Here is a 25,079-nt window from a genome sequence, read left to right on the forward strand (position 1 = left end):
CCTTTCTACATCTTAGGTACCATTACTGCTGGCACAAGGTGGTACAGGAATCGTGTTGAACAATTTATTTTGTACTCGTAAGAAAATCAATACAAACTGATCGCAAAGGGAAGAAATGATAGACTTCAGAATCGGATGGCAGCAGCTCATTTCCAACTGGGGGCAAAGCCGAGGATGGAGGCACAAGGGAAGAGTATTGGTCTTGGGTCACGAGAGCTGGGTCTTATTCCCAGGGGGCATTAGCCAGCTGGGGGCCCTTGGGCCATCTCCCAGTGTCCCCGTTTCTTCATCTGTGCAGAGGAAGAATGGTGACTAGACTTAATGATTCTTACAATCATAATGTGTCTAAAACAGCACAGATCCCTACGCTCCCATGCACTCTCCATCTCCTTTACATTTTTAACTTTTCTCCAAAGCATTTATCAACATGCCTAGCATATTATATATTCCTTTTTTTTTTTTTTTGGTCAGTGTCTCCTTGCTAGAATGCAAGCTCCCTTGGGGCAGGAACTCTGTATTTTAGTCACTGTTTAACTCCAAAAGTTGGAAAAGCCCCAAGCATACAGCAAGCTATAGGAATCAACCTTTCCCATCTCTAATGCACCGAGAAGAATCATGAATATTTGTTATCAAATGGTTCCCCAAACTTTCTAAGCCCAAGAGAAAAACCAACATTACTTTCAGTTCTTATTTCATGATTCTCTAGCTACATCTCTTCATTCATCTCTGCACACCATCACATTATGTTACTTTCTGCATAAGGTCTGACTTCCCTTGAACCCTTACTCACAAATCTGTATGTCATGTTTTCTTTAGGTACCTTTGCAAAACTGACGACGTTTTAAAACTTCATTGAACACACCAGCCAGAACGGCCATCATCAAAAAGTCCAGAAATAATTAATGCTGGAGAGGGTGTAGAGAAAAGGGAACCCTCCTACACTGTTGGTGGGAATGTAAACTGGTGCAGCCACTATAGAAAACAGTATGGAGGTTCCTTACAAAACTAAAAATAGGGCTTCCCTGCTGGCGAACTGGTTGAGAGTCCGCCTGCCGATGCAGGGGACACGGGTTCGTGCCCCGGTCCGGGAAGATCCCACATGCCGTGGAGCGGCTGGGCACGTGAGCCATGGCCGCTGAGCCTGCACATCCGGAGTCTGTGCTCCGCAACGGGAGAGGCCGCAACAGTGAGAGGCCCACGTACCGCAAAAACAAACAAACAAACAAACAAAAAACTAAAAATAGAGTTACCGTATGATCCAGCAATCACACTCCTGGCCACATACCAGGAGAAAACCATAATTCAAAAGGATACATGCACCCCTATGCTCACTGCAGCACTATTTACAATAGTCGAGACATGGAAGCAACCTAAATGTCCACTGACAGATGAGTGGATAAATATGTGGTACATATACACAATGGAATATTACTCAGCCATAAAAAAGAATAAAATAATGCCATTCGCAGCAACATGGATAGACCTAGAGATGATCATACTAAGTGAAGTAAGTCAGACAAAGACAAATATCATATGATATCGCTTATATGGGGAATCTAAAAAAATGATGCAAATGAACTTATATACAAAACAGAAAGAGACCCACAGATGCAGAAAACAAAATTATGGTTACCAAAGGGGAAGGGGGGAAGGGGTAAATCAGGAGTTTGGAATTAACATATACACACTACTATATATAAAATAGATAACCATCAAAGACCTACTATATAGCACAGGAAACTATACTCAATATTTTGTAATAACCTATAAGAGAAAAGAATCTGAAAAAGAATATACATATGTGTATATCTATATATCTATATAGATATGTATTTAAAACTGAATCACTTTGCTGTAAACCTGAAACTAACACAACATTGTAAATCACTTCACTGTAAATCACACTTCAATTAAAAAAAAATTTGTTGAATACATCATATCCGTTCTCCTTATTTATCACTCACTGAGAAAGAGGTCTTTTCCTTGGGGTCCAGTATTTCAACAGGAAAACTAATTTATCCTTCCCACGAAAAATCCAATGAAAGCTTGGAAAGGCACTCATAGGCAGATCAGTAACATCTTTCAAAAAGCCAGTTACAAACACACCAGGCCTACAAGATGTTGTCTTTTATAGACTCTTCATTTTTCTAAGATGCAAAAATATCAGAGGACTAGCTTGAGATGAATGGTGACAACTATGGAAAGTCAGGACTGGCTAAAAGAGGAAAAATTCCCCTGTAGTAGTGTCATATGTTTTCCTCATTAGTTCTTCCTGTTTAAACCCTTAGCATTCCTCTCCATCTTCTCTTCACACTCCCAAGCACATTTGAGACCTCCCTCACTCCCTGATCAGTTTGTGTATTTCATTTACGGGCTGGTGTGACAAAATCCTGTGGAAAATCACGCAGACAATCACTTGCCTAGAACACATTTGTCGGTCTGGACTCAAATGAATTTAAAAGTTGCCAAACATACTATTTGCAGGCTGTGTACTCACACCCCTTAATGACAGGGATCTCTGCCTTGGTTGGAGTCTGTAGGAAGCAATGGTGATGCACCATCGTCCACCATTCTTGGTCCCAGCATTGTCACACTGCCCAACCCAAGTGTTACTCATCCCACAGAGCTACCTGGAAGATGCTATTGCGTGTAACATCAGTCCCGACAGTTTTCCCTTTTAGCACTGTTTTTTTCAAAATTGGTTTGTTTTGTTTTGTGTTTTCAAATCTTGAGACCCAGAACTCATCCTGATACAGGCAGATGTGGCAGCATTAGAAGTAGGTAGGTTGTGAATGTCCACCGACAGATGAGTGGATAAAGAAGATGTGGTACATATATACAGTGGAATATTACTCAGCCGTAAAAAAAAGAATGAAATAATGCCATTTGCGGCAACATGGATGGACCTAGAGATGATCACACTAAGTGAAGTACGTCAGACAGAGAAAGACAAAAATCACATGATACCACTTATATGTGGAAATCTAAATGAACTTATATACAAAACAGAAATAGACCCACAGACATAGAGAACAAACTTATAGTTACCAAAGGGGAAAGGTGGGAAGGGGTAAATTAGGAGTTTGGGATTAACAGATACACACCACAATATATAAAACAGATAACCAACAAGGACCTACTGTATAGCACAGGGAACTACACTCAATATTTTATAATAACCTATAAGGGAAAAGAATCTGAAAGAGAATATATATATGTACATATGTATAACTGACTCACTTTGCTGTACACTTGAAACTAACACAACACTGTAAATCATCTACAATTCAATTTTTTAAAAAAGGTACAAAAAGAAAGGGAATATGACAAAGCAAAAAAAAAAAAAGATAGAAGTAGGTAGGTTTGCCAAGAGCCTACGTGGATACACATGCCACCATGTTCTATTTCTCTTTGCTCAACAATGCCTCCGCTTATTCTTATTTTTTCTCTTCTGGCTTTGAGCATTGATGTGTTTTGTTCCAAAAGAGAACCACCATAGAAAGGAGTTGTGCGTTGCTCATCCAACCTCAGGGCGCTCTTTTTGTAGGCTTCTTTTGCCCACTCACTGTTTCATATGCGAAAGCATTTAAATTCAAAACTCACTAAGTCAGAACTGAAACTATGTGGGTTTCAGGTCTCCTTTTCCATTTGCCCTTCTTTAAAAACCAGGGAGTCCTACAGGGAGATGTGCATGTGTGCCAGGAAGGGTGAGCGCGGAGGCTGTGGGGTGCTGTGCTGGAACCCATGATGCTGCAGCTCGCCTATGCATCAGAGACCTTTAGAGGTGGAAAGACCCCGATCCAGTTCCATCGTTCTACAAATGAGAAACTCAAAGCCAGAGACAGGGACCCGCCCAAAGTCACATGGCGAACGAGAAGCCAAGAGCAGGCCCATACATCTTGGCTGCAGTTGGGTGCCCTAATCTAGATCTATTTGGTCTCCTATTCCCCAACAAGATCAGAGAACCACGCAATTAAAAAAAAAACAAAAACTTGAAGCCAATGGCAAGTCCCCACACATTACTTAATATGAAAGAGAATCTCTACCTATTTTTAGAGAAGGCAACGTAAGCCAGGATCTAGACCTAGTGAAGAGTTCTCAGTCGTCCTTATACAGAGAGATCTGTGTGACTCCCAAGCAGTTCTATGCAACCACAGTTTAGGTGACTTACGTACAACATCAAGCAACCTAGAGAAGTGAAGTACTGATGAGCCTTGGGAGCTGAGTTAACTGGGACATGTTCTTGGTAGAGGTAAGGTTCTGGGGTCATTGCCAATTAGATGAAGAAGTCCCTAGAAACCACCCCATGAGGAAGGCATCGGTGACTCTAGTGGGTTGGGATTTTCCACACAAGTTCATACCAGCCACATGTTAAGAGCCAAACAACAGTCACAAAGGAATCCAAACGGGAGCTTCTGTGCTGAGAATGAATGGGGCCTTTTCAACAATTTTTAGGATAAGTTGTTGACAAGATGATTGTAAAAACTATGATGAAAAGACATCAGAAACAAACGATTTTCAAGCAAGACTAAAGAACAGGTGGAAAAAGTGGTTAATGGGGCCTTTTTTTTTTTTTTTTTTTTCATATGACTATTCCAGCAGCCCACGGGTCAGGCCTGGACCCTTTAATCCATCCAGCCAAGTAGCCCTGATGGTCCTTTCAGGAGGGAAAAGGTCTCTGCAACCCTTATGCTCATAAGAAAACTGGAAGACTCTGCAACAGTAAGAAAAGAAAGCCAAACAAGCTTCAAAGGCCAAAGTCTGCAAAGATGGAAACTGTTAATTCACAAGCATTTGGTCAGATCCTTACTACACGGAGGTCAGAGGTCTTTTACTTTGTACTAAAACATAAAATTAGTTGCAGCAACCAGACATTTGTTTGGAAGGTCAGTGCAGTGACTCTTCCCAGGCAGAAGAAGATCAAGAGGATGGACCGAGCAATGCATGAACAGCTGGTCTCTGCCTGTGAGAGGAAAAGACGGCTTAATAACCATCCCCTGAAATGAGATGCTGAGAAGCAATTAGAAAACAAGGCGGGGAAGCATCCAAATGGCTGACTGAAAACAAGCAGAGATTCTCTACTAGGGGTCTCAGATTCCTGCAGGCTCACAGTTATACCAGGGACTGAGAGATTCAATATCAAATATGTATTTTCCCACTCAAAAGAATGCAATGCCCTAGCTAGAAGATTCTTTTTAAATAAATTTCAAAACTGTAAAAATAATCATAGTATCTTATGGCAGGCCACAAAAATTTGAGGATACCAAAAAGGGGTCGCTTTTTAAAAAAAAGTACAGAACTGTTGATAGAGCAATATAAATGGAAAATAGAAATGAAATATATCAATATAAATGAAAAATATATATGGACAAGGAGAGATCAAGGGATTGTCATAGAGGAGAATGATGAGGAAAGTCCTGGACTGCTTCAGCTAATTTCTTTGTGGTCTCCCCCATCCCAAAGGTAGAGGGTTCTATTGGTTTTATAAGGATGGTTTGGTTAGCAGAATGTGTGAATAAGGCTAAAGTTTGGAGGAAGAATCATCAAAGTCTGTGAAAAGGGCTTTTGTTTCCAACCCAAAGGGAAAAAACCTGAAACTTTTTTACAGTACTAAATGATTTATTCATATACTGCATACATACGCACAATGACAAGAGAGAAAAACCTTTGCAACTTTGGGGCCTTAATTTTCCGGTTCTGAAATGACCCAAACATTGTCATATTCATTCCAGAGACAGAGAAGTGCAGTTTAATGAAACGAATCGTTACATTTTTGAAACGTTTAGCTTAAAGGCCATAGAAATGCAAATGATTAACAGGAAGTCAGGGCTGCCAAACCACTGAGGTAGCTGAAGGCAGATTTTCTCACTAAATCTCCAGACACATGGAAAAAAGGAAAAGGAAGGCTCTAGAGATGCACAGTCTAGTAAACTTCTCCTCAGTGTAATCTCAGGAGTACAAACAGTACTATGGACCCAGGAACTCGTGATTCAAATCTAACGTTATCCAAAATAGAAGAATTCGAAGGATAGATTAGATAGATTAGAAAAATAAGCAGAGATTCTCTACTCTGGGTCTCAGATTCCTGCAGGCTCACAGTTATAAAAGGGACTTATGCCTGTTATGGGAGGGAGAAGATTCCTGAGTTCAACAAACACAAACCCCACCATCTCTGGTTGTCTGGGACAAAAAGGTGAATAAAATGCACCTTCTCCCTCAGAGCTCACACCTGGCTTACACTTTTAAATCTTTAAGGTTTATTAATAAAGGAAAAAAGAAAAAGAAAACCTTCAAAATCAGGGAAAGGAAATCTGAAAGCATTTTCTATTTTCTCGTGCTATGCTAGTTTTTTCCCCCAACTTTATTGAGACGTAAAAGCTAGATTTTTTAAAAGTCACTCTATTTTATGTTGTCTTAAAAAAAAAAATAATCACACGCTGGTATGAATACAAGAGAGAATTCTAAAAATGTAGGTTTGTGTATATTTAACCTCATGTTCTATTAAAGAGCTAGAACAAATGGATTTAAGTCAGTGATATTGGAGCTGAAGGCTTGAAGTTCATTATCAGCCTGTCTGGAAATGATTTGCTTGCTCTCTGGGGTTTTTGATTTTTATTTGCATGTGTTTCTGCCCAGCGGCTGAAAGGTCGGCAAGAGGAAACACTGCTGCAGGGCCCCAGTCCGTCTCATTCTTGAGAAACAGCTGAGCTGGCTCTTGGGACAGGCTCATGCTTCTAGAATATTGTGGGCTTGTCAAGCCAGTCATCACAGCCACAACAGCACTGCCATTTCAAATACCAGATTCAATGTCATTTTTTGGTTTTTATTCCATAGCCAAAGAACAGACAGCAAACAGAGACACTTTTTGCCTGCTATTTTCAAGCCTTTCTTAGCAAGTCCTTGGAAGAATGTATGAGCAGGCGTTCCTGCTCTGTCTGAAAAAAAAAAACCACCAAAAAACAGCAGGGCAGAAGAGTACAAAAGGTTTCACTTCCTTTTTAATCTTTACTGAGCAGAAAAGAGCAGCTTGAAAATGGTGTCTCTGGGGAGCAGTTACTTCCTGGCGGCCTTTGTCAACAGAGACCCTGCCACGTGACCCATCTTCAGACAGTGGAGAGAAGCACGGTTTATTATATCTTTCATGGAAACACCCGATTAAGTCATGTGGAGTGCTGACTTAGCATCCTTTCCCGAACATTCCAGGGACTCTGACAGCCAAATGGTGCACCTTGGGTAAAATGTACCTCCCTGTAAGGTTTTCAAATGTGCTCTAAGGAGTCCACCCACGGGCCAGCTACTTAAATGGTTCCAAGAGTCCAGAAATATAAGACTAAAATTGCTTCAGTACCACGTGGATTATTCCTCTTAATAATCATGCCGCACGTGGTACAAGTTACATATCTATATCTATCTATATATTTGGTCATTAAGAAAAATGCCACAGATGTCTAGAAGGAAAAGAAGGCACTCATAAAATAGTAGTCATCAAATTTGAGAAGCCAGTAACACAAGACATTCACTCTCAGATTTTCTTAGTATAATTTGCAATACCCATTGGCAATATGAAACCCTAGTCACATCCACTGCTTCTCTGCTTTTGATAAATGCAATGGCTTCCTAGTTTTTAAAGAGATAAATCCTAGGTGTAATGCTGAGCTTCAGATAATAATAATAAAAGTGTTTTATCCTGTTTTGTCACTGATTAAAAAGAAAGTGAGGGGCTTCCCTGGTGGCGCAGTGGTTGAGAGTCCGCCTGCCGATGCAGGGGACACGGGTTCGTGCCCCGGTCTGGGAAGATCCCACATGCCGTGGAGCGGCTGGGCCCGTGAGCCATGGCCGCTGACCCTGCGCGTCCGGAGCCTGGGCTCCGCAACAGGAGAGGCCACAACAGTGAGAGGCCCGCGAAACGCAAAAAAAAAAAAAAAAAAAAAAAAAAAGATCTAAAAAGAAAGTGAGACGAGTTGAATGGGAAAAAATACAGCTGGGGATCACTGAATGAGAAACTCACGCTGGAGGAAATGTGGGGGTGAAGCTGAACACTTGGTGCAGAGGTGAAAACTGCATCTGACTGGCTGCTTGCAATTTTGCCTTCCAGATGGCAGTTGGACCGGTTGTTTTTCCCTCCAAGAGACACGGAAGAGATTGACAGAAAGCTGGCTTACTCCTACTAGAAGCCTTTGGTTTGGCTGTTGGTAAACTGGAAATCGAATTAACCACATCTGCTGAATGACCAGTCAATTCAACCTCACTCTTGTTCTCCTGTAAAATTCGGCAACCCGTTGAATGGTTTTGACCAGCTTTTCCAGAAGATGAGTTAGGCGTATGGATGTCAATACAACTTTGAACGATGCTTGTCACAAGATTTCTAGTCCCTGGGATAGGACTGCAAATCTCTTATGGCCCAAGTCCCTCTGTGTTTCCTTTGTGTGTCTTTCAGTGTCTTACCCATAATAGATGCTTCCTAAGTGTGTGCTGAATGAATGAAATCTGCTCACGTCCCACCCATCCCACCCCTCCAAATACATACATATAAATAAGCAAATAAATCAAAAGGATAAACAATGAGCCCATGGAAAGCCCAGACACTTTGTGTCTACATAGACTTCCACACTGTCAAACACCTGGATGCTTGGAAACATCTGGATGGTTGCCTCCATTATTCTATGTTCCTCCAGTGATTTAATGATAAAAGTAGATTATATACAGAGATAGATTCTGAAGTAAGACAAGAAATGATCTACCAATCCTATAGTCCTTTTGTTCCTACAGTCTAAAATAATTCCTACTTTATGAAAAATTTAGCAAGATCTGGATCTGCTACTTAGGACGGTTTGCTAGTACTTGACAATGAGACTCAGAATGTTGCTGTATGTTGATGTCATTTCCCTCCCTCTCTCCCCCCTCTTTTCTATAAAATTTTAGAATAGTTAGTTCTTCGGTTCACTCTGATAGGAGCTCCGAGGATCCCAAAGCACCAGGCATGTCCGAGAATTCCAGGATGGCTGAGTTACTGGACCTACAGCACAGCCCCAGCTCCCAGGAATTTTCCTTTCCCAGGCTCCCCAGGCACCACCCACAGCCATACCAGCCACTCTGCAGAGCGTTCCTCAGCCAGCAGGCCCCCTCCCTGTTACCAGACCAGAAGCCATTCTGGAGAATAAGAAGCCAATATAAGGAGAAGACAAAAGACCGCACTGTGTGATTTCTGTCTGCCCATTGTTGTAAGCACGAGGTAACGTGGGGTTGTGAATTTTTCACAGATCAGCAAGTCTGTAATCAAGGGAATCTCTTTGTCTTTACTTCCAAGGACAGGAGCAAATTTAGAGTGGTGTTCTTCTGGGGGGTCATCTTGTTTGGGGGGGTTTGTTTTTGTTTTCTCTCTCCTTCCCTTCAGAGAGGAAGTGCTTAACACAGGCCTTTAGCTTGTGACTAGGAGGTAGGTGAGAATTATCACTCAGTACAGAAACTACAGGTCCTGGGTTAGATATTTGTATTTCTCCATTTGCTACACAATACTTTATCAAGATCTTTGGCAAATGTTCTTACACTCTGACTTTCTCTATTGGTTTCATATTAACAGACCTTACCTTAGATCAGGGAAGAAGGCAGGGGCCACGTGGACAGATTAAATGTTTGTCAGGTTCAAATAGTTCTGTGGGTAACAATAAAGAGAAAGAAATAATTTGGTTAAGCAGTGATTTGACTTTAAAAAGAAGATAATCACATCAATTAATCCACAGACAATTATTAAGCATGTAGTTTTGTCGAGGTTTAAATTCAACCAATATTTATGCGGTGCAGACGCTTTCACAGACTTATCTCACTTTGTGTTCAAGCACCATTTACTGAACTAGCCTGCTCTCAGTAAGCCCTTTCTATTATAAAACCAGGATTAATTTGCATTCCTAATTCCTTCCTCTTGTCTTGCTTTCTTGAAGATCCTGTGATGCACATTCTGGCAATGTCCAATATCTAATGAAAATATCTGACACCTATTCCCCCACTTGCTATTTGCCAGTCACAGTGCCAGACCCTTTGTAAGTATTATCTTATTGAATTCTGGCACCAGCCTAAAGTGGTAGGTGCTGGAACGCTAAAATGATGCTAGAATGATCTCCAATTTACAGTTGAGAGCACTGAGGCATGGAGAAGTTAAATTACTTGTACATTCACACAGCTAGTTAGCGGAAGAGCTAAGATTAAAAGTTGGATCCCTCTGACTCTTGGAGTCATGCTTCCCTTGCCCGGTGTGAGAGCCAAAATTCTAACATGGTATCTATGAGCTCAGCCCCCTGGTGTTATGCCATGATTAGGTTATGTTATATGACAAAGGCAATGGATGTCACTCCCTTGATTGTGTGACATCATATGGCAAGGTAGAAGGGACTTTGCAAATGTAATTGAGGTCCCAAATCAGTGAACTCTAAGTAATCAAGAGTGATTATCCTGGGTGGGCCTGACTTAATCAGCCGGGCATCCTCTAAAAGAGGGCTTAGGCCTTCTCTGAGTCAGAGACTCTTTCCTGATGACCTTGAAGAAGAAAGCCACCATGTGTTTTATAGCTTCAAGGAAAAGAATTCTGCCCCCAAACTACTTGAACTTGGAAGGGGACACGAGCTTCCAGATGAGACCACAGCCCCAGCCGACACCTTGATTGCACCTCTGTGACATCCTGAGCCAAAGATCTAGCTAAACCATTCCCAGACTTCTAACGGATGAAAACTGTGAGATGATAAATGTGTTGCTTTAAGCCATTAAATGTGTGGTAATTGGTTATAAAACAGTAGAAAGTTAAGCAAAAAACAAGTATGTGAACTATCTGATGACACAAATAAAACTCTCAATAAAAAGTTTGGGGCTTCCCTGGCAGTCCAGTGGTTCAGACTCCACACTTCCACTGTAGGGGGCACAGGTTCAATCCCTGGTCGGGGAGCTAAGATCCCCCATGCCACGCAGCAAGCCCCCCCGCCAAAAAAGTTTGATAACCTATAAGGGAAAAGAATCTAAAAAGAATATATATATACACCTATATGTATAACTGAATCACTTTGCTGTACACCTGAAACACAACATTGTAAATCAACTATATTTCAATAAAAATTTGTTTAGAAAGTTTGAGCGCACAAATATGTAAAGAATGTATTATGTATTTATAAATTATATACACGAGATTACCCCCAAGTAAAACATTAGATAGCCACATACACACACAAACCAGAAATTACAAAGTATAACCACTGTTCTTAGCCACATCCGTCCTCCACCGCTGACAAGGTTACAACAAGTACTGAAATTCTAATCTTCATTATCCCCTCACAAATGGACTAAAACCTGTCCAGAATAAAAGAAAGAGGCAGGCTTTTGAGAACCTGACTATATAGCACTTCTAGGGGGCCATTCATGGAAGGACACAGACTCAGCCTTTTTATGGGCCCCACCCCTCAAAGTATGTGTGCTTTGAGACCCTAAACATTCAAAGGTCACCCTGATCACTGCCTACACCGACCAAACTCAGAGCTACGTGACCCCCGTCCAGCAGTCAATCAGCAAGGGCTGTGATGGCCTAGGGCTGCATGGCTCTGCTCTCGGGAAGGGAAGCATGCTATTCCAGAAAAAGCGCATTTTGGCCATAGATAAAATATGCCCTCGATCCTTGGGCTCTATTCCTCAAACGTTCCCACTATGCAAAATTTAGATTTTTGATTTCTGTTTTCTACTTTCATCTCCAGATTTTAATTTCCCCCACTTATGCAAGATGTTTCGCTAGAAATTACATCACATGAGAAGTTTGGTTTACATCCCAGGCCAGTTCATTGCAGTGATTTTGCTATGTCTACCCACTTCATGCTGGGCCTCAGTTCTCTTTCCAAAAATAGCTTTGTCTGGAACAGGAAGCAGCAAACTTTTTCTGAAATGGGCCACATAGTAAATATTTTCTGTTTTGCAGGCCATACAGTTTCTGTCAGAGCTATCCAACTCTGCCACTGAACATGAAAGCCAGAAGCAAGCTGCAAATGAATGAGGGCGCCAATCAAACTTGACTTATGAACACTGAAATGTGAATTTCATATAATTTTTACATGCCAAGAAACTGTATTCTTCTTTTGATTTGTTTTCCAGTCCTTTACAAATACAAATGCCAGCCTTAGCATTCAGGCTGTAGAAAAACTGGTAGCTGGCCATATCTGGCCCTCAGGCCAGAGTTTGCTGACTCTGGTATGTAGAGAGATATTATCAGACTTAATGAATTAATCATTATAGAAGATTTTTCTCTTTTTGGAATGAAAATTTTACAGATGAAAAAGCAGCAGTATATAGATATGTATTAAATTACCAAAGATGTCCTTATAGTGGTCAGGTTTACAAATCATGCCAGATCTTCAAAGAGGAGGCTGATTTTACTTTTGCTAAGGGAACTTGTTGTGCATTTCATTCATTCAAGAAACTCAGTCAACCAGGATGTACCTTGTGGTTCTTACAACTAAAGACCCAGGTAGTAGGTTAAAATTACCATGGAGTCCTTTGCACTGTTTGACATACACACATCAGCATGTATGAAAAATGAACCATGTGATGGCAGAATCCTTAAATGTGACTGGTGGCAGTCAGCCGAGATAATCAAACCGGAAGTGACTCAACCAAATCCAGATCTCTGCCACCTTCAGATAACCATGGACAAAATTCAAATATCCAAGTTTTCCTATGTCCTCATTCATCACATTGAGATATACACTTTTGTTCTCAGATACAGCTGACTGTAGTGCCATGCTGGCATTATGTTATAAAACAAACAAGTATAACTTTAAAGGTGTAAAAGACTGGACTAGAGCGTTTGCATATTCTTAGAAAAAGCATCTCTTTAGCCAATGGGAAACATGGAGAGTGGCAATCCCATTTTCCAGAGTTCAAACTTTTAGGCACCAAATTACTATATATATATAATTTTGCCTTTTTACAAACCTCGAAAGAAAGAAGGAAGGAAGGGAGGAAAAATATGAATCATTTTTCTAGAACTAGATAGAAAACTATTCTCATGATTTTGTGTTGTCCTGTTTGCATATCAGAGTTTTGCTGGACTACACCAATTTTGTGTCACTGTATCCTCTACAGTGTAATGTGTTGATGGATAATGAAAAATCAGGAGTATCCACTTGGACGGTCTGGCAAAACTCAGTTTAGAGTAAATATAAGCTCTCTGGAGATATCTACCATGAGGAGTGTTCTTTTTAAAGCTCATTGTTTGTTTTAATTCAATGGAAAAAAAAGATAAAAACTGAGGAATAAGATCTATAAAGAGAAAGCACAAATATTAAGACTGGCAAATGGAAAAAGGCAGTCAGGGGGATGAACTGAAAGCCAAATTCAACTTTCAGATTGTCCTGGCAAAACTGTCATTAAAGTGAAGGATTAACGCCCACCTGAGCACAATATCTTAAACTCAGTAAGTCTTAATGAAAAATCTACTAGTATATGTCCTTACAGTGTTTTCAAATACAGTTTTCTATTTATATAACTGTAGATACACACATCTGAAAAATACAGAAAAGTACGAAGAAGAATATACAATTAAAAACCGAATCCATCACCTATTACTAATGCCTTCTGTTTTTGATTTTTTTTTTTTTTTTTTTTTCTTTTTCGGTACGCGGGCCTCTCACTATTGTGGCCTCTCCCGTTGCAGAGCACAGGCTCTGGACACGCAGGCTCAGCGGCCATGGCTCACACACAGGCCCAGCCGCTCCGCAGCATGTGGGATCTTCCCAGACCGGGGCACGAACCCGTATCCCCTGCATCGGCAGGCGGATTCTCATCCACTGCGCCACCAGGGAAGCCCATGCCTTCTGTTTTTAAGGAGAAGGGCTACGATTTTCATTATTGCAACAAAAATTTCAAACTTTTTGAACTATAATAGTCAAATAAAATTAATAACGCAACATCTAACTATAGAACTATGGAAACTCTAATCTAGAAAAGTCATGACATGACCAAGACCACCCAGATTCTCATATGTCCAATCAGGATAAGAAATTAGTATTCTCTAACTTATAGCCTAGTTCTTAACAGGGCAAAATCTTTCAGGCAGTAATCCCAAGCAAGACCCAAAATTTGTCCTCAGCCCTGGAAGAGCTGTGATTTACAAAATACCAGCTTCTTTGTAAGATGAGACCTTGATGCCGAAAAGAATTAGTGTTCCTTAGGTTTTGTAGCTCTCTAATTAAAGAGGAGTTTTAGACTTATCCCCCAGAGATTTTAATATTGTTACTTTAATTTATAGCTGTTCTTTAATTTTAATAGTCAAATGAAAGTTTTAATTATAGTCAAGCAGGTCTTCATATGGAAAGATGGCACTGCTGGCTCACCTTCCAGAGACCACGTGTTTTCAGTTATTTTCTGGAGGTGGAGGTAACCACACTGAATATTTACCCATCCTGATTCAAACAGCGTACATTTGCCCAAGATCTCCCTAGACAAAGCTAGGACCGAGACCACATCTACAGAAATACACAGAATTAAGCTGCCATGTCAAATCAAGAGCCTTGATTTTAGCTGCTTTATACACCAAGCAGCCTGCCATATGCTGTTACAAACAGAACACTTCATTATGTTAACAGATGGTCTGTGTACTAACAAGATATGAGGAGTACTGAAATATTAAAAACAAATCTACGGCTTCCCTGGTGGCGTAGTGGTTAAGAATCTGCCTGCCAAGGCAGGGGACAAGGGTTCGAGCCTGGGACGATCCCACATGCCACGGAGAAACTAAGCCTGTGTGCCACAACTACTGAGCCTGTGCTCTAGAGCCCACGAGCCACAACTACTGAGCCCACGTGCCGCATCTACCGAAGCCCCGCGCTCTAAAGCCCGTGCTCGGCAACAAGAGAAGCCACCACAACGAAGAGTAGCCCCCACTCGCCGCAACTAGAGAAAGCCCGCGCGCAGCAACAAGGACCCAACACAGCCAAAAATAATAAATAAATAAAAATAAATAAATTAAAAAAAAAATCTAGGTCGAATACTTGGTAGCCAATTAAAAGATGTTATCTTTTTTTTTTTTTTTTTTTTAAATACTAAGTCCTCTATTTTTTTTTTTTTTTTTTTAATTTTATTTATTTATTTATTTATTTATTTATGGCCGTGTTGGGTCTTCGTTTCTGTGCGAGGGCTTTCTCCAGTTGCGGCAAGTGGGGGCCACTCTTCATCGCGGTGCACGGGGCCTCTCACTGTTGCGGCCTCTCTTGTTGCGGAGCACAGGCTCCAGACGTGCAGGCTCAGTAATTGTGGCTCACGGGCCTAGTTGCTCCGCGGCATGTGGGATCTTCCCAGACCAGGGCTCGAACCCGTGTCCCCTGCATTGGCAGGCAGATTCTCAACCACTGCGCCACCAGGGAAGCCCCAAAAGATGTTATCTTTTGTTGTTTTTGTTCACTTTCTTTCAATAAACTTTATATTGTTTGTCACAACCAAGAAACTAACAAGGCTACATTACTGTTAACTAAACGCAAGACTTCATTCCAATTTCACCTGTTTTTCCATTCAATGTCCTCATTCTGTTTGAGAATTCAATCCAGGATTCCACATTGCGTTTAATCATCATGTCTTCTTAGTCTCCTCTGGGCTGACAGTTTCTGCATCTTTCCATATTTTTTCATGAACTTGACAATTTCCAGTAGTGTCAGCCAGGAATTTTATACAATGTCCCTTCATCTGGGTTTGCGTGATGTTTTTCTCATTAGACTGGGGTTATGTTATGCATTTTGGGAAAATGCCAAACTTCCCTTCTCTTCATAACATGTCGGAAGGTACCTGATATCTACATGACATCACTGGCGATGTTACCCTTCATCACTTGGTTAAGGTGCTGTCTGCCAGGTTTCTCCACTATAATATTGCTCTTTTTCCCTTCCCTTTCCATACTCTATTTTTTGGAAGGAGTCACTAAAATCGAGCCCAGTGTGGGTGGGAGCTGGGGAGAGATGAATCTTGCCCTCTTGGATGGAGAGTATCTAGATACATCACTTGGAATTATTCTGTAAGGAAGATGTGTCTTTTCTCCCCTACGATGTTATCTCTTCATGCCCAAAGCATGGTGACCAGGCAAATTTTCATTCAGAGAAAACTTCTTTTGAAACTCAACAGTTCATTAGAGAGCCATTATAATGAAAGTCAATTATTGCCAGACACTGAATGCTCTGTTTTTAGGAAAATTTCACCTTGCCATCTAGGAGCAATGAGACATTTCACTGTCTAATTAACAGTGAACTTGAGGTAGAATAAGAAACAAAAGAGTGGGGAAAAAAGGAGTGAAGAGGGTGGAAAGGAGAAGAAAAAGGGTCAGGCCAGCTGAAGTGCCCGCCCACTGGTGTAATGAGTTATTCCCTGCCACATCTGCCCACTCAGCGGGAGGGAATTCCTCCCAGGTCACTAGCTGTTCACGTCAACTTACCTAGAGACAGGTTTCTGCCTGGTTATTAGTCCACTAATCAATAGCCATTATGCCTTATGCATTTGATGCAAATGTATGCATCTCTGACTTGTCACAAAAACGGTTTTACTTGGGCATCAGTCTACCACTATGGATAAACTCTACCTGAAATGATTAAGTGGTCTAAATAATTATAATCAACTACACGTACTACCACGGATGCACAATTTTAGCTTTGTGCACCAAGCCCTTTCATTGATTGGAAAAATGTTTTCTGATATATGACAGGTCAACATCTTGGTTCTCTTGTCTAGATTCCTTTTTTTTTTTCCTCTTTCTCATTTTGTTGTTTTTGCTGTTCTCCCTTTCTTATGTATTTTTCCAGGGGATTTTACAGATTTCTTAATAGATTTTTCACCAGAGCTTTACTATCCTGGGGAATCTCTCTGCAAATCCTGTTTTCTTTTACCCCTTTGTACCCCCACGGAAAACATGAGTTACTTGCCTTTAGAACTCTTCTGACTTTTGGCACCTGCAGAGTTACACACACACCCCCAGCCTCCACCCCCCTCCCCCCGTGTGGGAAGTGGTTCTAGACTTCTCTTTTAAACTAGTAGGTGCCGTGGTCAGAGGAAATCCTGTCATCTGGTGAGGGAAAGACTAGTGACTTGGCTGCATCCCACCTGGTGAACCATCTGGCTGAAAAGGAAACAAATCAGTCTCCAGGAGGATGCCTGGTTTTGTCCCTTTAAAGCATCCCTACGTGGCCCACGTTATAGGATCCAAGGAGCCACAACACCCAACGTTTATGGTCAGCAATGTGATAATTATGAAGACTTTGATTCTATTAGATCAGAATACATCTCCATCCTCCCAACATGGAAAGTGGCAAAGAAGTTGACTGACTATTCACAGTCAGGGCAAAGTAAGTAGCGAGAGAAACAAACAAGGAGATAGAGCAAGGTAGAGGATGCAGAGATAAGCTGCTGCCAGTGGATGATATTCGCAATTGAAAACAATATTTTAATTAATGAACAAGTTGTGGATCTAGATGCCAAAGTACAGGAAGTGCAGACCACATGATGAGCTGCACCATTCAGTAAACAAATCCAGACTGTGAGAAACTTTACAAGTCAAATACCCCAGCGCCAGAGGGGGGACCTGCAGATGAAAAGACACAAGTTTTAAAAAATGACTCAGACTCGGGCTTCCCTGGTGGCGCAGTGGTTGAGAGTCCGCCTGCCGATGCAGGGGACACGGGTTCATGCCCCGGTCCGGGAGGATCCCACATGCCGCGGAGCGGCTGGGCCCGTGAGCCATAGCCACTGAGCCTGCGTGTCCGGAGCCTGTGCTCCGCAACAGGAGAGGCCACAACAGTGAGAGGCCCGCGTACCGCAAAAAAAAAAAAAAGAAAAAAAAAGACTCAGACTCAATTTGCGTTAAGTTAGAGTATAGCACCTAGGGGTGCACACCCAAATGATAAAACCATAAGAAAACGAAAACAAATTATTAGTATAAATGTAGAGAAGGGGTTCATTTGGGGGTGTTGAGACTGGAATGGAGCCCAGGTAGGCTCCTAGGGTAGGTGGCCAAGTTCTATTTCTTGACTTGAGTTTCCATTAGAAGAGCTGGATGTTTGCCTCATAATAACGCATTAAACTCTGTGTTTGTGGGTTTTCGTAGTTTCCTTTTTTCAATTTTACAATAAAAGGTTAAAATGTGTCTAGTTACCAATAATTGTAACTTGGGAGATTGCACATTTAAAAATCCCTATTTCTGCCTTCTCTTGAATAACTGGAAGACTTGGCAACACTGGCTCCGTGTTTCCTTATGGTAAGTGGCTGGAGCTAAGAAGGGGCTGCTTCCTCTCTCGACAGAGCTTGACCTCTCCAGTTATTTATGTGACCTGTGCTTGGCACCTGTAAACACATGAATTTGTGACCCCTGGGGTGGGGAAAACTAGCCCTTTCCTACACCTTTCACTGGCAAGATTCCTATATGTTGTGTATAAATTCAGTAGAAAACAATTCAACTCACATTTCTCAAGCACGTATCCCACAGAGCTCCATGCGAGGATCTCTTCTGTCCCTCTCCAGCCCAGGAGCCTCCAATCTGGGGGAGGGAAATGGAGATTTAGGTAATTACTCTACTCCAGAGAGGTGTAGACTCTAAGTCTTCATAGAAAGTACCAGCAGAATGCAGTGGGGATTGCAGGAAGACAGAATCAACCTGAGCAAGGATCTAGGGAGACTTCTTGGAGGATGTGAAAGGACTTGGGCCTTGGAAGATAACTGGGATGAGGCTGGGGCATGTAGGGTAGAAAGAGTCTGATGGAAGGGAAAATCTGAACCCAAGGACATGGCTGGAGGTTGTAGAGCACTGTTTGGATTAGATTCCCAGTGCCGGTGAGTGATGGGTGTGACTGGTGAGTCACAGGATACAGCTGACTTGTCAAGTTACTTGAACAGTAATGATGCCATTGACCAAGTGGGGAGGACAAATTCTGTAGACAGGATGACTTTAAGCAATGATCATGTGGAGATGTCTAGCCAGATGGAGCCCGAGAGAGAGTCAGATGGAATCCAAAGGAATCCTAGAGTCGTCAGGTTAAAGAAACTTACTAGGTAAAGCCATGGGGAAAGGAAGAGCATAGACAAGGAAGAATGCAGATGAGGAAGAGTGTAAGGTCAAGGTTGGCTCCTTGCACAAACCAGTATTTAAGGGATAGTAGAAGAAGTATAGCCAGAGAAAAAAATGAGTGAAGAGAAGCAGGAGAATTTAGGACCAGGGGAGACACTGGAATGACCACCCAAATAGTGACAGGTGGATGAGAGATGAAATTTTCCAGGATGAGGGAGGACAGACCTTGTCTACTTGGCCATTTAGATTTAAAAAAAGGGAAAGGCTATTTGGACATTCATGAGAAGCAGCCATTTATTTTTCCTAACTAAGCAACGTCATTTATTCTCATGCCGATTTTCTTTAAATTTAAAAATAACTGTGTTGACAGGTTTGTTGCATCTTTACATTTCCTAAGTTGATATTTTTGATTCATTTCAATGAATCATCTTCTACATTCTATGTCAATAGAGGTGTAAAGCCCTCAAGAAGAGTTGAGAAGAGATGACCAGTAGCCACCATTTTCTTTTTTTAATTGGAGTATAGTTGACTTACAATGTTGTATATACCATCATTTTATAATATTTCCACCATAAAGATGGTACCTGTAACATAATCAACCTCGAGAGCATAGATTGTAGTAAAATGTAGTAAAATAATTAGGCAGTGACGAGTTATGAGTATCTATGACCTTTACTTTTAATATCATTTATTTTGTTGTACGTTTATATCATTTAATTTTTAATAGTGGCTGTGTTTAGCAAGCAGCTCTCAAGTTTTTTAAAAAATTTTAACATCTGGAATGGCTCACAAAAAACTGGTAACAGTAGCTACCTCGGGAACATGGGCTGGAGGTTAGGAGAACTTTTTCATTCACTCTATTCTATACTGTGTGATTTACTTTAAATAAACAGATGTATATTACTCTATAATAATTTTTAAAGTTTAAGAATACCATATTAAATACCAGTGTGTAAAGAGAGGAGAGTTAAAAATATATATTTGCTTTCACATATACGTTGGAGGCTAAACAAGAAACTAGTAAAGAGAGCAAGGGCGGGCTTCCCTGGTGGCGTAGTGGTTGAGAGTCTGTCTGCCGATGCAGGGGACACGGGTTCGTGCCCCGGTCCGGGAAGATCCCACATGCCGCGGAGCGGCTGGGCCCGTGAGCCATGGCTGCTGGGCCTGCGCGTCCGGAGCCTGTGCTCCGTGATGGGAGAGGCCACAACAGTGAGAGGCCCGCGTACCACCAAAAAAAAAAAAAAGAGAGAGCGAGCAAGGGAAATCTGTTGAAGGGGAATATACTTCGCATATTGTTTTAATATTTGAACCAGATAAATGTGTTCTCTGTTCAAACAATTTTAATAATTAAAAATACTTTTAGCAGTGGGGGAGGGATGGATTGGGGGTTTGGGATTAGCAGATGCAAACTATTACATAGAGAATGGATAAACAACAAGGACGAACTGTATAGCACAGAGAACTGTATTTAATATCCTGTGATAAACCATAATGGAAAAGAATAAGAAACAGAATGTATACATATGTATAACTGACTTACTTTGCTGTACGGTAGAAATTAACACATTGTAAATCAACTACACTTCAATAAAATAAAACTTAAAAATAAAAACTACAAATAAAAATACTTTTAAAAGGTCAACTTCGGGCTTCCCTGGTGGCGCAGTGGTGAGAGTCCGCCTGCCGATGCAGGGGACACGGGTTCGTGCCCCGGTCCGGGAAGATCCCACATGCCGCGGAGCGGCTGGGCCCGTGAGCCATGGCCGCTGGGCCTGCGCGTCCGGAGCCTGTGCTCCGCAACGGGAGAGGCCACGGCAGTGAGAGACCCGTGTACCGCAAAAAAAAAAAAAAAAAAAAAAAAAAAAATGTCAACTTCTATCCCCCATGTCCCCAAAATGGGAGAAAATGTGTACTATTATGATTACATACTGGAGACTCTGCTTCTCTTGAGGATATGCTCCCACTGAAATCAGAGACTTTTTCCTGGTTTCCATGACAAATATGTGGCCAGGGCACCTTGAAAATGAACCTGGGACTGAGTCACTGTCCCGGTAGGCACCGGCCTCAAGGCTCAGATAGGTAGGGTGCCACGGTTATAAGCAAACAGCAGCATTCAGGTGAAGACATTTTATCCAGGTAGAAAGTGGAAGAGGGCCAGACATTCTTGAAGCTCTATCCATCCATTATTCCTCTCATACTAGTATTGGAAATGTGTGTTTGACTAATCAACAGGTGATGTTTGTTCAAGGATTGCTGAAAGGCAGACGCCTGACCGAATTCAAAAGCCAAAATTCTGAAGCCACTTCCTGGTTCTCAGAGCAGAAACCTTCTTCCCGCGGCGCAGAAGCAGAAGTGACAGTGCTGAAGGCCGCGCCCAGTGATTCCAGCCGTGCAGTTTTCCTTTATCACACCAACGTCTGTTGTCCATCAGGAACCCGAAAAGCATCTGCCTCTCCCGTCCTTCTACAAGCCCTTGCTGGAGCCACTATGACGAGCAATTGCTCTGCCAATCGTGGGAACTCCATGAGATGTGCGGTTGATCAAAATTAATGCTAAAGATCTAGTTTGAATTGAATGGGAATGCGATTTACACATATGCCTCTGTATTCTTTTGGAAAAGCACAGCCGTGACACGCGAGAGTGTTGACTGCAAACAAGCCCTAAGATGACTCTTAAAGATGAAATAACAGCACAGGCCTGCATCAGCCGTATCTCTTTTTTTTTTTTAAGATTATTTTACTTTTCAAAATTAATTAATTTATTTATTTTTGGCCGCTCCTGCGGCACGTGGGAACTTAGATTCCCCGACCAGGGATCAAATCCACATCCTCTGCATTGGAATCGCGGAGTCCCAGCCACTGGACCGCCAGGGAAGTCCAGCCGTATCTTTTTTTCTTTTTTAATTTTTATTTTAAGGAGTTCCCTGATGGTCTAGTGGTTAGGATTCAGTGCTTTCACTGAGAAAACCAGGCCTGGGTTCAATCCCTGGTCGGGGAACTGAGATTCCACAAGCTGCGCGGTGCAACCCCCAAAGAATTGTCTAAAATATCATACTGGAGTATAGTTGATTTACATGCATCAGCCGTATGTTGACAGGGCCTCTGAAAAGATTCCCTATAACATGGCACCTCTCCAATGTTGAGTCTCGTCAAGCAGGACAAGCCCACAGGCCTACATAAATAAGTTGCTTTTATTTTCCATATTGTTGGCATATAAATTTCTAAATGGCATTCATTGGTTTAGACGTCTAAGGTGGAACACGTAAAAATCATGTTCACGTTAGAAGGAATGACAGAGTTAGAAATTCGCCTTTTTGTTAGAAATTCGCCTTTTTGCTGACATCATAGATAGCATTGATTCAGACAAGCTACACCCATGAATGCTGAAACCACGTGGTAAAAGTCTGATGAGATACAGGAGACCTGAGTCTCAAAGTATCTCCCCACAGGTTATTAATGACAAAGGGAAAACGCTAGTTTCACAGTAGAGAAAGCTGGTGGCAACCCTGGAAACAAGCGGTCCTGCTCACCGTCAGCGATGGCACAACTGGACATCACGTGCCCATTCTGTGAAAAGCCGAGAAGGACACGACATCCCTCACCGGGCGCTCCTACCAAAATGATCTGATTCTACCCGTGAAAAAACAGGAGGCAAACCCAACTGAGAGAAAGTTGACAAACCAGCTGGTCTGTATTCTTCCGAAATGTGAGAGACAAAGAACAGCTGAAGGATGGTTTCAGATTAAAGAGGCACAAGAACTAAACGCCTCTCGTGAGCCTGCAATGGATTCCGGTGAGGAGGAAGAAAAAGGCTGTCAAAGACATTAATGGAGCAACCGGCAAAATTCAAATCTGGACTTTAGCTTCGATGATAATAGCAGTACACTGGCTGGTCCATTTCCTGAATTCAATCTTGGCACTGTGGTTCTGTAGGAGAATGTCCTTATTATAAAAGCCACCTTTTATTGAACACCTTTTTTTTTTCTTTTTGCGGTACGCGGGCCTCTCACTGCTGTGGCCTCTCCCGTTGTGGAGCACAGGCTCCGGGCGCGCAGGCCCAGCGGCCATGGCTCACGGGCCCAGCCACTCCGCGGCATGTGGGATCCTCCCGAACCGGGGCACGAACCCGCGTCCCCTGCATCGGCAGGCGGACTCCCAACCACTGCGCCACCAGGGAAGCCCTACTGAACACCTTTAACGTACGAGGTGCACGTATTTCTTTCAGCCCTCAGGAGAAGCCCACACGTTGGGACCATTCCCCTTCCCCACTTTGCAGAGGAGAAAAGAGAGGCTCAGAGCAGTTATGAAACATATACAAGGCTGCACAGCTAACAGGGAGCTGACCAGGAACAAGAGACAAGTTCAGTGGTGATGGCAAGGAAAAGTGTATCTTGTGTCTATTAGCACCTGGGAGCCTGGACAAAGGAATGGAAAACAGAGGCTCTTGGAGGAGCGTCAGGACTGGGGTGTACAGGGCGACTTGGGAAGGGCCTGGGGAGGTGAGGGTTTTAAATCAGTGCCAAGTGATTGACGAGGAGTGGGGGCTAGACTGAGAAAAGACAGGAAATGGGGCCATGAGGAGGCAGGAGGCTGGGGGAGGCTGGAGGCTGGATCAATGTGCCTCTGACTCACACTGAGAAAACATCTTACGTCACAGGCTGGTTAAATACACATACACACTCTCACATAAATAACTGAAACAAAGTTTGATTAAACAATAACCTACCTTTACCATGCAGGAGAGAGCCTGGTCCTTCCCCGTTCTGTTTCTCTTTAGTGATCTGTTTTGGCTTGTTCATTTGCTTTGCTTTGCTTTGTTTTTCATGCTGGCAAGAATCAACTAAACTGATTTCCTGAAACTGGAAGGGGACGGGGAGGCTGTGGTTTGAAAACCAGGCTCTAGGGTGTGGCCCAAGCTTGAGGGGGCGCTGGATTGGGGGAGTCAAGGCTAGAACGGCAGTCAGCTCTCTAGTTTGGAGACCTCCCTTTCGGCTTGCTTTCCGCAGCTAAGCCTAAGCCCCTCACAGCTCTGTTTGCTTGGTCCCGTGATCCAAAGCCTTGACCACGCCTACACCCTAATGAAGCCCTAATTGGAAACACCTGTAGTACCAAGCATGGCAGCACGGGCCCAAGTCACAACTGGCCTTGGTCAAGCCAAATACCTGAGAAATTCTAAACATACATAGACATCAACATACATAGGCGTCAGCTTCCAGGAGAAGAGGAAAGAAAATACATCATAGCTGTTTCAAGGGGATACGGTCAAAAGTGTTGCCTTCCTTCGGGGCAGGCGGTCCTCCCCTAACCCAGGTGGTCTGGGTTAGCGTAAATTGATCTCACCTGTTTCTGATCTGAAGCGTTAATTCTTTGCTGCTTGGGTTGAGGACCTAAACAGATGGACTTTTTCGTATCGATCTCTCCTGACGGGAAACTTCATAACCTATTTCAGAAAAGCAGGCCTGAGTAGATGAAGGTTCAAAACATTAGTTGCCAATATGTTTGTTCTTGGTACATGTATGTATTCATGCATCTCTGTGATAACATGAGGCTTTTAAAGAGAAAGTCAGTGGAATCTATGAGGAATACTTTAGGCATATCTGTTTGGCTTCAAGAATTTATGTTTGGGGCTTCCCTGGTGGCGCAGTGGTCGGGAGTCCGCCTGCCGATGCAGGGGACGCGGGTTCGTGCTCCGGTCCGGCAGGATCCCACGTGCCGCGGAGCGGCTGGGCCCGTGAGTCATGGCCGCTGAGCCTGCGCGTCCGGGGCCTGTGCTCCGCAGCGGGAGGGGCCGCAACGGTGGGAGGCCCGCGTACAGCAAAAAAAAAAAAAAAGAATTTATGTTTGGATATAAGAACTCACGGTGCTTTTGTCTTCCTAGCTCAAGTTAAACAATATTTTTTTTTTTCTTTTTTTGCGGTATGCGGGCTTCTCACCGTTGCGGCCCCTCCCGTTGCGGAGCACAGGCTCCGGACGCGCAGGCTCAGCGGCCATGACTCACGGGCCCAGCCGCTCCGTGG

The 25,079-nt window shown here is 42.6% G+C and overlaps 1 long non-coding RNA gene across 1 annotated transcript in view; it reads right to left on the reverse strand.

Moving 5' to 3' along the window:
* LOC308608517 overlaps positions 1-24,077 on the reverse strand; it is a 202,878-nt gene extending 178,801 nt beyond the window's left edge. Inside the window, exons 1-3 of the long non-coding RNA XR_014014187.1 lie at positions 23,789-24,077; positions 18,461-18,535; positions 9,588-9,652 (exon numbers count right to left, since the gene is read on the reverse strand). This is a non-coding gene — a long non-coding RNA (uncharacterized lncRNA). The remainder of the gene's footprint in view (positions 1-9,587; positions 9,653-18,460; positions 18,536-23,788) is intronic.
* Between the last annotated feature and the right edge of the window lie 1,002 nt (positions 24,078-25,079).

Source organism: Mesoplodon bidens (genome assembly GCF_964165515.1).
Source record: "Mesoplodon bidens genome assembly, chromosome: X".
Classification (NCBI taxonomy): domain Eukaryota; kingdom Metazoa; phylum Chordata; class Mammalia; order Artiodactyla; family Ziphiidae; genus Mesoplodon; species Mesoplodon bidens.